The 12678-nt window shown below is 46.0% G+C and overlaps 1 protein-coding gene across 1 annotated transcript in view; it reads left to right on the top strand.

Annotated features, from left to right (window-relative positions):
• Positions 1–234: 234 nt before the first annotated feature.
• Positions 235–12678, top strand: part of ST3GAL3 (ST3 beta-galactoside alpha-2,3-sialyltransferase 3) — a 742392-nt gene continuing 729948 nt past the window's right edge. Inside the window, exon 1 of the mRNA XM_082265014.1 lies at positions 235–492. The gene's annotated coding sequence lies outside the window, so the exon portion shown is untranslated. The remainder of the gene's footprint in view (positions 493–12678) is intronic.

Here is a 12678-nt window from a genome sequence, read left to right on the forward strand (position 1 = left end):
TAATAGAGATGATAACAATGTGTAATAAAGTGCGGCTCTCCGTAGCGATGATGCGGCCCCCGACAAGGGAATTCTGATTCCTTTAGTCGCTTCTCACCATAACCTGTATGGTTATACTGTCTCTGCTTGGCATGTGGTCCCTGCAGTCAGTGTGACAGAGGAGCAGTTGATCCAGTGGGGGGGTGGGAGGAGGGGGCAGAGGACAGGGAGGTGTGGACGTTGCCTGGGAGGGCGGCCAGAGGAAATGCTTGTAGAGCTATCCAGAGTAGCCCAAGAGATGGATTAGAAAGTCTCTGCTGCCTGCTGCCCTCTCTCTCTCTGATGCCTTTCAGAGCCGCTGCCTGCGACGTGCGACCCCCCTTCATCCTCGATACCACCCCCAATCTCTGGGGGAACTGGGGGCATCCCGACTGTGAGCTCTCCTTCCCAGGATTTAATCTGTGCGTGCAATAAGGAGCCGGGCAACCAATCAATGGCAACTGCGCAGAGAAGGTAAGCGCTCCTCTCCCATTGTACAGAGAAGGAATGGATTAATAAAGTTCTGCTTTTCAATGCCTGCCAATCAGCTGATCTACTGTCAATATCTACCTATAGGCGAGGACCGATAAACCGATAATATATATAAATATACTGATCGGTGTATTCGAAGTTTAGCGGTCCTTTATGTATAGAAAAACTGAAAGCAGATCTCCACTATAAATATATATATATATATATATATATATATATACACACACACACATATATATATATACTACATAAAGATTTATATACCTTTTTATTTATAATAGTATTATATTATATTATTATTATTTTATTTTATATAATCAACATAATAATATATTATATTTATTTATACATATATATATACACATACACTATATAAAGATTTATATACCTTTTTATATATTTATATATACACACACACATTATATATAAATATACATATATATATATATATATATATATATATATATATATATATATATATATATATATACATATATACACACACACACACTATATAAAGATTTATATACCTTTTTATTTATAACAGTATTATATTATGTTATTATTATTTTATTATATATAATCAACATAATAATATATTATATTTATTTATACATATATACACACACCCACCCACACACTATATAAAGATTTATATACCTTTTTATTTATAACAGCATTATATTATGTTATTATTATTTTTTTATATATAATCAACATAATAATAATATATTATATTTACTGATATAGATAGATATATATATATATATATATATATATATATATATATATATATATATATATATATATATATATATATATATATATATCTATATAGATATATAAATACACACACACTATATAAAGATTTATATACCTTTTTATTTATAATAATATTGTATTATTATTACTATATATAATCATCATATTAATATTAATTATATTATAATATTAATACAAATAATAATATATTATATTTATTAATTATATATATATATATATATATATATATATATATATATATATATATATATATATATATATATATATATATATATTGTAACACTAACGAGTATATTGTAATATTGTAACACTAATGAGTCACATGACAGAAGAGAAAATGGCTATTTGGGCCCAATTTGGACATTGTCACTTAGGGGTGTACTTACTTTTGTTGCCAGCGGTTTAGATATTAATGGCTGTGTGTTGAGTTATTTTGAGGGGACAGCAAGTTTACACTGTTATACAAGCTGTACACTCACTACTTTACATTGTAGCAAAGTGTTATTTCTTCAGTGTTGTCACATGAAAAGCTAGAATAACATATTTACAGAAAGAGGGGTGTACTTACTTCTGTGAGATACTGTAGTTTGATCCGGTTGATCAACATTGATTTGGATCATTTTGATCCGGTGCTCATTGCTTCAGGTCCAGCACAATGGTCCAATATACAGGAAGTGCACGGCAAGGATTGCAGAGTCGCTGGGATACTTTTATTTCTGGTGTCACATGACAAATATAAGTTTCCAGCTTCTCGCTTTATTAACTGATTTGATAAAATGTAAGTTTCCACATCCTGATATGAGCAGCACATGTAATACCACATCACACATCAATGATTTCACTGCTAACTCTGCACACTGTGCTGCTCCAGACTGCCCAACTCCATACACTGTGCTGTACATTACATTCCCCAGACTGCCCAACTCCATACACTGTGCTGTACATTACATTCCCCAGACTGCCCAACTCCATACACTGTGCTGTACATTACATTCCCCAGACTGTCCAACTCCATACACTGTGCTGTACATTACATTCTCCTGACTGCCCAACTCCATACACTGTGCTGTACATTACATTCCCCAGACTGCCCAACTCCATACACTGTGCTGTACATTACATTCCCCAGACTGCCCAACTCCATACACTGTGCTGTACATTACATTCCCCAGACTGTCCAACTCCATACACTGTGCTGTACATTACATTCCCCAGACTGCCCAACTCCATACACTGTGCTGTACATTACATTCCCCAGACTGCCCAACTCCATACACTGTGCTGTACATTACATTCCCTATACTGTTAGAATTGTTTTTGTATTTTGTTCTGCTCCCGGGACACGCACATTTTTTAGACAATCCATCTACTTTCTGACGCTTTTTATTGCTTCCCTTCAATGTCACCATTTCCTGCGCTGATAAAAAGTGCGACAAGCGAAAAGCAATTATTTTGAGGATCTTGATAAAAAAAAAAAAAGGCAACAAAACCGTCCTGATGTGATCTCTGAGCTCAACTCCGGATCCTTCACCTGCAGATTCCACTTCAGGAGTAAATGTTCTCCTCATCCACTGCACCGCTCTCCAAACTGCGGCCCAGGGGCCGGATGAGGCACTTTGCTTGACCTTATCTGGCCCTTGAGGCACTATTCCTCCTACTGATACCAATGATGGGGCACTATTCCTCCCACTGATACCAATGATGGGACCCTATTCCTTCCACTGACACCAATGATGGGGCACTATTCCTCCCACTGACACCAATGATGGGGCACTATTCCTCCCACTGACACCAATGATGGGGCACTATTCCTCCCACTGACACCAATGATGGGGCACTATTCCTCCCACTGATACCAATGATGGGGCACTATTCCTCCCACTGATACTAATGATGGGGCACTATTCCTCCCACTGACACCAATGATGGGGCACTATTCCTCCCACTGACACCAATGATGGGGCACTATTCCTCCCACTGACACCAATGATGGGGCACTATTCCTCCCACTGACACCATTGATGGGGTACTATTGATCTTTTATTGAAAAGAATCAAGCAACAAATTTTATACAAAAGTAAAAAACAGAACTATAGTACAATATTCCAACAGAAAACAAAGGAATACACATCCATGTGCAGAATATATACAATATATACATAATCCACTTCCAACATTCTTAGAAAACTATTTACATAAAGCAGCAGAGAGGGCCTAAGAGGCACAACCCATCACCTATGTATGCAGCCATTTATCAAAAACTGAGCATTAAGAAAAAATCTAGGGTGATAAGAGACAGAAAGCCACACCCGGGAAAGAGACTCCTGGCAGTCAGGGAGGCTTGAAACCCCTCCACGCCTTCAGCCAAGCCCTCTGACCCCACTTGTCTCTCTCAAGCGCCCGAATCTTCCCCACCTCATGCAGAATGTCACACACCACCACCTGAACAGGAAGGATTTTATGCCGAAGGGTGACCTGACACCGTGCGTTCCATGTGTAATAACGGACTACTAAACTAACTAAAAAAAGTGTATCCAAACAAAAGCCCCCACCGGTATTGAATGCTCCGTACACCCACTCAGCATAACCCAGCCTGGAGAGGAAAGGAACACTGAGGGCCCGCCCCACCTGTTTGTATACCTCTATGTTAAAAGGGCAACGAAGCAGAAAATGGTCCATAGTCTCCTCCTCACCTGCACATTCCTCCCGAGGACAACCACGATCCATCCCACTGCGGAATTTCAAATTGCCCCGAACATAGAGCCTCCCGTGGAAGCACAACCAGGCCAGATCCCGGAATTTAAGGGGAACTCTAGCCAAATTAATCAGTCTTAACCCTTCCCTCAAAATTGGGCCTGGGCAATCCCTTAAGGCCAGTGGGTCATGAAAGACTTCGCTCAAGACTCGGCTCATAAGGACTTTCCTCGGAGCGGATCTGAGATCTTCAGCCGACAGTCGCCACTGCCGCAGCAACTTCAGACACGGAGCGACATAGGCTGGAAGCTGACCACGATGACCCCTGAGATTCTTCACTTGGCCACCTTCTTCCCAAAGTCGCAGAAAGGGCCTAAACCAAGATCTAAACATGCCTGCCCATCCAGGAGGTTCCACTGCAAGCATACTACCAATGTTAAACTTGAGAAATAGCAGTGAAAAGAAAAGAACGGGGTTAACCATACCTAAGCCACCCTCCCTCCTGGATAGATAGGTGACATTCCTCTTGATGGGGTTCAGTCTGTTCCCCCACAGCATCTGGAAGAAAACACTATAGATCCTAGCATAGAGAGACACTGGCAAGATGCAGACAGGGCTGACATACAAGAAGATCGGTATCAGGTAAGTCTTAATCAGATCAACCCTTTCCCTCAGAGATAACTTCCATCTCTTCCAGCTGACCACCTTAGTATTGGCAACTTCCAGCCTGCCTTCCCAGTTTTTGAGGCCATAATCGCCAGGTCCAAATTCAATGCCTAATATCTTAATGTTTTCCTGGGGCACTGGAAAGGTGTCCGGGAGATCAAACCCCTCACCTTCCTTTCCCATCCAAAAAACTTCACTCTTTTCCTGATTGATCTTGGAGCCTGATGCTTCAGAGTACCGTGATGTCAGAGAGACCACCTCCTCCGCTTCATCTGTCCCAGTGACAATCACTGACACATCATCCGCATAGGCAACAACCCTCAAAGGCGGCTCATCTGGGATTCCCACTGGTACCCCACACAACATGCTGCTCTCTACACTCCTGATGAAGGGGTCGATTGCAAACACATAGAGCAGGGGACTCAGGGGACAACCCTGGCGCACCCCAGAGCCAACCTCAAAGGACTGTCCAACCCAACCATTAACAAGAGGGAAGCTTTCTGCCCCCTTATACAAGACTTTTAACCAATCGACAAAACCACCCGGCAGACCGTACTTACTAAAGAGCAACCACAGGTACTCATGGTTGACACGATCGAAAGCCTTTGCCTGATCCAATGCCAGTAAATACTTTCCCCAGCCTGCAGCCCTGCACTGCTCCAAGGCCTCCCGGACAGCTAAAACCGCTGTGAAGGTGCTCCTACCCTGGATCGAACAGTGCTGATGGCGAGAAAGCAAAGACTCTGCTACTGCCGATAGGCGCCAGAAAAGTATCTTCGCCAGCACCTTTCTATCGACATTGAGAAGGCTGATGGGGCGCCAATTCTCAATCATCGAAGGATCTTTACCTTTTGAAAGAAGAATCACAGCTGAGTGTCTCATGGAAGAGGGAAGCACCCCCTCAGCAAGACAACTGTTAAAAATCTCTACCAAATGTGGGGCCAGAATAGACTTAAAGGCTTTGTAAAACTCAGCCGTCAGACCATCCGGTCCAGGTGACTTCTTGATGGCAAGCTGTTCAATTGCCCTCGTCACCTCTTCAACTGTGATCTCTTCTGTCAAATTCATCAAAGGGACATCTCCACCATTTAGACCTGGAATAGAGTCCAAAAAGCTTTCCATCTTGTCTCGGTCAAGCTCCTTCCTCCCAAGAAGTTCAGCATAAAAAGACCTCACGACCTCCAGGATCCCTGACCTGGACTTTGTCAAGGAACCTGTACTATCCTTAAGGCCAACGACCATCTTAACAGCTACACCCTGTTTGCAGTTCTGGTAAGGGTCAGGCGAGTGGTATTTCCCATAGTCCCGCTCCAGAACCAAAGAGGTATGCCGGTCATATTGACACTTCCTGAGGAGGATTTTCACTTCAGAGATTGCCCCAGGATCTCCTCCTCTCGAGACAAGAATATCCAGCTTCCTCCGCAAACGTTGGTAGGTCATGTATCTATTAAACTGTTTTTTATTGGCTAGGCCCCTGAAGAATCCAGCAATCCTCTTTTTGGTCAGCTCCCACCACTCAGCCTTGCTGCTACAAAAGTCCAGGATGGTCACCTGTGCCTGAAAGAATTCCTCAAAGGATTGTCTAACATGTTCTTCCTCAAGGAGAGTCGAATTCAATCTCCAGATGCCTTTGCCCCTCTGAGGGAAGTCTGAAGCATTCAAGACCACAGATAGCATACAGTGATCAGAGAACTCCACCGCCTGCACCACTGGGGGTGAGAAAGCAGAGGCCTCCTTCAAAAAAAACCTATCTATCCTACTCTGACTATTACCTCGATGAAAGGTGAACCCTGTGTCATCCGGAAGGTGCTTAATGTGCACATCCACAAGACCAGCATCCCTAACCATACTATTTAAAAAAACGCTATCATATCCCAGCCGGTCATTGAAGTCCTTCCTGTCCTTGGGCCTAGTCACAGTATTAAAGTCACCTCCAAAAACCACTTGCCGGGATGTAAAAAGAAATGGCTTGATCCTTGTAAAAAGGCATTTCCTGTCCCACTTTGTGTGCGGCCCATAAATATTAATTAGGCGCAGGTCCTGCCCTCCCACAAGAACGTCTAAGACCATACATCTCCCAATCCCCACCTCAATAACCCGCCGGACAGTTACCATGCCGGTTTTAAACAACACCGCCACCCCGCCGTAAGGCTCGGCCGCAAGAGACCAGTAAGATGGACCATACCTCCACTCTCTCTTGGCCATATGAATATCTGCCAAGGAGGTAAGCCTAGTCTCCTGCAAAAATACAATTTCAGCATCTAATTGGCTGAACAAAAATAAGGCCATAGAACGAGCTCTTACCGACTTAATGCTGGCGACATTTATTGTCACCACTTTTAACAGAGGGGGAACCGCCATTTGGGTTATTGGGTGGATTGCTTCTTAGCTCCCCTCTGCTGCTCATCACCAGAAGCCTCTCTCTTTCTTGAAGCCTCCTCCAACTCCATTTCAATTTCTGAATTCTGGTCAGAAGAATCCCCAGATGAGGAGATATCCCAAGCAGAAGCCCTAGAACGGTTGGGGACAGTCACTGAGGCATCCTGTCCCTGTTCCATCCTCACCGTCTGTCTCTTCCGCCTCACAACCTTCCTTCTCTCCTCCAGGTACTGCAGGTCAGATTCAGAGATGCTTTCATCTCTTGTTTTCTTCTTCTTCTTTGAAGTCTTCACAGAAGATTTCTTTACAGAGGAAGCCGCAGCAGCACCCTTTTTGGTACCCTCTACCACTCCTGGTGGGTGGGGGGCTTCTTTAAGGTCACACTTAGGAAGGGAAGATTTATCGGGAATAACTGACTTGGGGGGCACAGACTTGGAAGGTTCTGACACAAGAGGAGCAGGTACAGTAGGCTGGGGGGACACAGGGACAGACACAGAAGGAAAACTTACAGATACAGGATGGGTGGGCACAGGGACTAGGGAGGGATCCTGCACAAGACCAGGGGGGTCAGTCACCGCAGGGGAGGGTGGTACAACAGGGGCCTCATCCTCCATCCTGTCCAGCCTTAACAGATCATCTATCACCTCTCTATCCATATTATGCCAGGCTTCAGGACATCGGCTGTAGGGGTGGCCAAGGCGCAGGCACAGGTTGCACCTTATCGCCTGGGTGCAGTCCCTGGCCACATGACCCTGTCCCCGACACACTGAACAGATCAGTGCTGAACAAGAGGAGCTAAAATGCCCCTTTTCTCCACAGCGGTGACACAGTTTTGGCTGACCGGGATAAAAAATAGTCATCCTATCCCTCCCTATAAAGGCAGAGGAGGGCAGGTGACGGACAACATTCCCATCCCTAGCCAACCTGACCGTTACCGACCAACCCCCGGTCCAGATGCCACGCTCATCATGAATTTTATCCGGCCTGGTCAAAACATCCCCATAATTTCTCAACCAGACCTCTAAGTCCCGAGCAGGAACACTCTCATTTTTAAGGACAATAGTAATTTTCTTTACCGTTGACCTTTGGGAAACTGCCACTGGCACCAGACCTTCCCATTCGGGTCTTGACCTGCACCGAGCCATATATCGTTCCCAGAACAAGTCAAGACCCTCTGGTCTGGTGAAACTAACTGTGTATTCCCAGCTTCCAGCCACATGTATCAGGGCATATAGGTCATTAGCCCCAAAACCCATATCTAAGATCAGGTCCACCACCATACGCCTTGCTAGAGGGACTGCACCACCTTCCCATTTAAGGAGGACTACGTTCCGCCTTGGACCCCCAGCAGAAGCCATAGATCCAATACCAGATCCAATGGTGCTCATAGTGGCAGCCTGCGAGGGAAAACCCTGATTAGAAGCAGAGCTCCTCCTTGATTGTAACCCTGGCTTGGTGATATTGCCAGGAGCACAGCTTACCACCTGTGCAAATGTAGGTTTTTTAGGGCCAAGACCCCACACTGATGTCACATTATCAGGTACATTACTATTATTATTATTACCAGCTTGGCCTAAACAAGCAGCATTATCAGTTGCACATATAATGGTGGGATCCACCATGCCTGCAATGTTATTAGCAGGGCTCAAAATTTCAAATCCTGAGCTACTAGCCAGGCCTTGAGAGTTACTCGCCACTTGTTGCCCCACCCAAACCCTACCCTGCTCCGCCCCTAAACACGCCCTCGTAAAATATCTCATAAAATTATACTGTTAAATGTTTTATTCAGAATTAAGTTACAAAAATAAATATTAACAACAACAACCAAGAGAGAGAGGGTTCAACAGAGAGAGAGGGGGGCTGACACGGAGAGAGGCAAAGGGGGTGACAGGGAGAGAGAGGGGGCTGACCCGGAGAGAGGCAAAGGGGGCTGACACGGAGAGAGGGGGGGTGACACAGGGGGGGAGAGGGGGGTGAAATGAAGAGAGAGAAGGAAGGGGTGACACAGAGAAAGAGAGGGGGTGACAGGGAGAGTGGGGGGGGGTGACAGGAAGAGTGAGAGAGGGGTGACAGGGAAAATGAGAGGGGGTGACAGGGACGGGGGGGGGGGGGGGTGGTGACAGGGAGAGTGAGAGAGAAAGGGGGCGGGAGAAGGCAGAGCAGATGCAGCCTCTCCCATTCGTGGAGGGGGCGGAGAGCTGCTCACTGGGCTGTGTAAGAATGAAATACACACACAGCCTTGTGACGGGGGGAGGGGCAGGCTGAACGGAGGAGCTGCACATTCCCCATACAGCACAGCCCTGTTCTTACTCGCCCTCCTCATCATTCCACTCGCAAGATGCAAGCAGGCGAGTGGAATTTTTGAGGGCTGTTATTAGGGATAACTGTTTCTGATGCAGTACCAGATGCTTCCTGCTGCTGCGCTGTAGAGTCCTGTTCAACAGTGACTGAAATAGTTTTAAGCTCAGCAGAAGGGGGGTTAATCGGCTCTTCTGGGTTTTGTGGTTCTTCAGCAGAAATGTCATTTTTTAAACACAACTTTTCCTGTTTAGAGACATCAGCAGCAGGCACAACATTGCTGAGCATAGGGGAATCACCCGGAGTGTCATTAGGAAACTCATCATTAGGCAAGGTGCTAAAAGGCACAAAAACTGTTTTATCTGTAAGCTGGGGCTTTATATACTTTACTTTATTAGGCACACTCTCAGGTAAGTCCTCCACATCACCAAACACCAGCTGATCTTCCTGCATTGGAGACTCCATTACCTGTATAACTTTCAACATGCCTCCTGAGCCCTGAGATGGCAATGGGCTGCTTACCTCACCTTGAGGGGGAAGGGGGTCAGAACCGGGGGTCTCCTCCTCCACATCCATCTTTGCAAACCTCCGTTCATTGCAAAACTTCTCCCTGAAGGGACCATCCCTGCCTTCCATCATGGCCACGATAGTTTCTTGATGATCCACACGGACTTTCGCTAATTGGACCTCTGAATCCATGGATCCACGGTTCTTGCTGAACAAGCCTTCACGCTGCTTTCTCAGGCGTTTCAAATCCGCTCTAAGCTTGTAGAGCTTGTCTCTTTCCTTATTGAGGACTTTGATCCCGGCCACCACTCGCTCCCGAATGGATCCAGCATCTTCATCCTCACCAGGTGCAGAGAGATCACCAACCACGTGCTGCACAGGAGCAGGGGTGCCATCCATCCGCCCAGGGGGTGTCTGAGAGCCTCCAGCAGGAGAGGCCCTGCTGGCCTCCATGGCTTCCCCAGAAGGGGGCCAGGAGAGCTGGGAGGGATTTCACCTCACTCCCCTCTTACACAGATCACCTGCAGCAGCAACAGACACACAGCCAGAGAACCTTCCAGCAGCCACACCCGAAGCTGAATGATGGGAAACGACTCCTCCCACTGACACCAATGATGGGGCACTATTCCTCCCACTGACACCAATGATGGGGCACTATTCCTCCCACTGACACCAATGATGGGGCGCTATTCCTCCCACGGATACCAATGATGGGGCACTATTCCTCCCACTGACACCAATGAGGGGACACTATTCCTTCCACTGACACCAATGATGGGGCACTATTCCTTCCACTGAGCAATGATGGGGCACTATTCCTCCCACTGACACCAATGATGGGGCACTATTCCTCCCACTGACATCAATGATGGGACACTATTCCTCCCACTGACACCAATGATGGGGCACTATTTCTCCCACTGATACCAATTATGGGACACTATTCCTCCCACTGACACCAATGATTGGGCACTATTCCTACCACTGACACCAATGATGGGGCACTATTCCTCCCATTGACACCAATGATGGGGCACTATTCCTCCCACTGACACCAATGATGGGGCACTATTCCCCCCACTGACACCAATGATGGGGCACTATTCCTCCCACTGATACCAATGATGGGGCACTATTCCTCCCACTGACATTGACACCAATGATGGGGCACTATTCCTCCTCACTGACACCAATGATGGGGCACTATTCCCCCCACTGACACCAATGATGGGGTACTATTCCTCCAACTGACACCAATGATGGGGTACTATTCTTCCCACTGACACCAATGATGGGGCATTATTCCTCCCACTGACACCAATGATGGGGCACTATTCCTCCCACTGACACCAATGATGGGGTACTATTCCTCCCACTGACACCAATGATGGGGTACTATTCTTCCCACTGACACCAATGATGGGGCATTATTCCTCCCACTGACACCAATGATGGGGCACTATTCCCCCCACTGACACCAATGATGGGGCACTATTCCTCCCACTGACACCAATGATGGGGCACTATTCCTCCCACTGACACCAATGATGGGGCACTATTCCTCCCACTGACACCAATGATGGGGCACTATTCCTGGGACCACCCTTATGTTAACGCGAACCGCCCACAGTTTAAAAAAATACTGGGGTTATGGCAGCTATCTGCTATTTGCTGCCATAACCCCAGTATTTAATGTCAAAGTACAGACGTAAATACACAGTGGGCGGTCCGTAAGTGGTTAAAGTGGTGGGAGGTGCCGGGGCAAAGGGGTTAAAGCCAAACTCCAGGCAGATATACAAGCATACAAAAAACGAATGAAGCTCTAAGAATGTGACCTGGTAAAAGCCCCCATACAGCAGAGCTCAGAGTGGGAAAGAAAGAAGCAGCACAAAGAGCAAATTATCTCTGACAAGAAACCTGCTGACAGGAGAAGAGAGCGGAGTGACAGAGAGATCAGTTCTCTGCTTCTCCTTTATCAGGCTTGGGGCAAGTCAACAAGGTCGAAGGATGCTGGGCCTTCATGCTGAGTACATCTAGTGGTGGAAATAAGTAGTGCGGGGAAAAGCTATGGGTGGTCCGATCGGGTCCATCTAAAAAACCAACAGGCGGACCCAATCAATCTGCCGGTGTGAAAGGGGCCTCTAAAGGGTAAATCCACTTTCCTAGGGGAAAAAAAATAGCAAATATAGAAAAAAACAATATAGCGTATACAATTGCGACACAAATCATATTGTAATTGAATGTTATTAAAAATTACCTTTCCTTTTCAATATGCAGCTGTAATGTTCTGAAAATGCGATGCAATATGGCCGCTTGGAGCTGTTCTGTACACAGAATGTATACTGACCACACCCCCAGAAACATCATTTCTTGCTTGTGTGATTGGCTCACTAATTTTCCCAGAAGTCTGCACTAAGATACAAGTCAGATTTCTGGCATCCCCTGCAACAAACATTTCATTTTTGGTGAGATCCTCCCAATAGGAACACGTCTAAAGTGATGCAGGCCCAGCAGCTTTCCTTATTAGAGCCCTGCAGCTGCCACAGCTGATAGATAATTAGGAAGCCACTCCCATTAGACCCACTCAGCACAGAGGAACAAACAATGATTTCTTCAGAATAACAAAAAAAGTAGGAATCTGCAACAAAGCTTGTTAAAGACTTTGTAATGTACAGAGATCACCCAGAGGGGAATGTTTTTTCTCAACAAAAGTGAAGTTACTCTTTACTACTTGCCCTCCAGATTCTGAGAATGTAGGTGTGGGAGCCCTGACAGCTCAGCATCCTGGAGGCGGAGGTGGTTAAAGTAGGGACTGGTGGGGGGGGGGGGGGGTTGCTGAGG

The sequence above is a fragment of the Pelophylax lessonae genome, assembly GCF_965119305.1.
Source record: "Pelophylax lessonae genome assembly, chromosome: 8".
Lineage (NCBI taxonomy): Eukaryota > Metazoa > Chordata > Amphibia > Anura > Ranidae > Pelophylax > Pelophylax lessonae.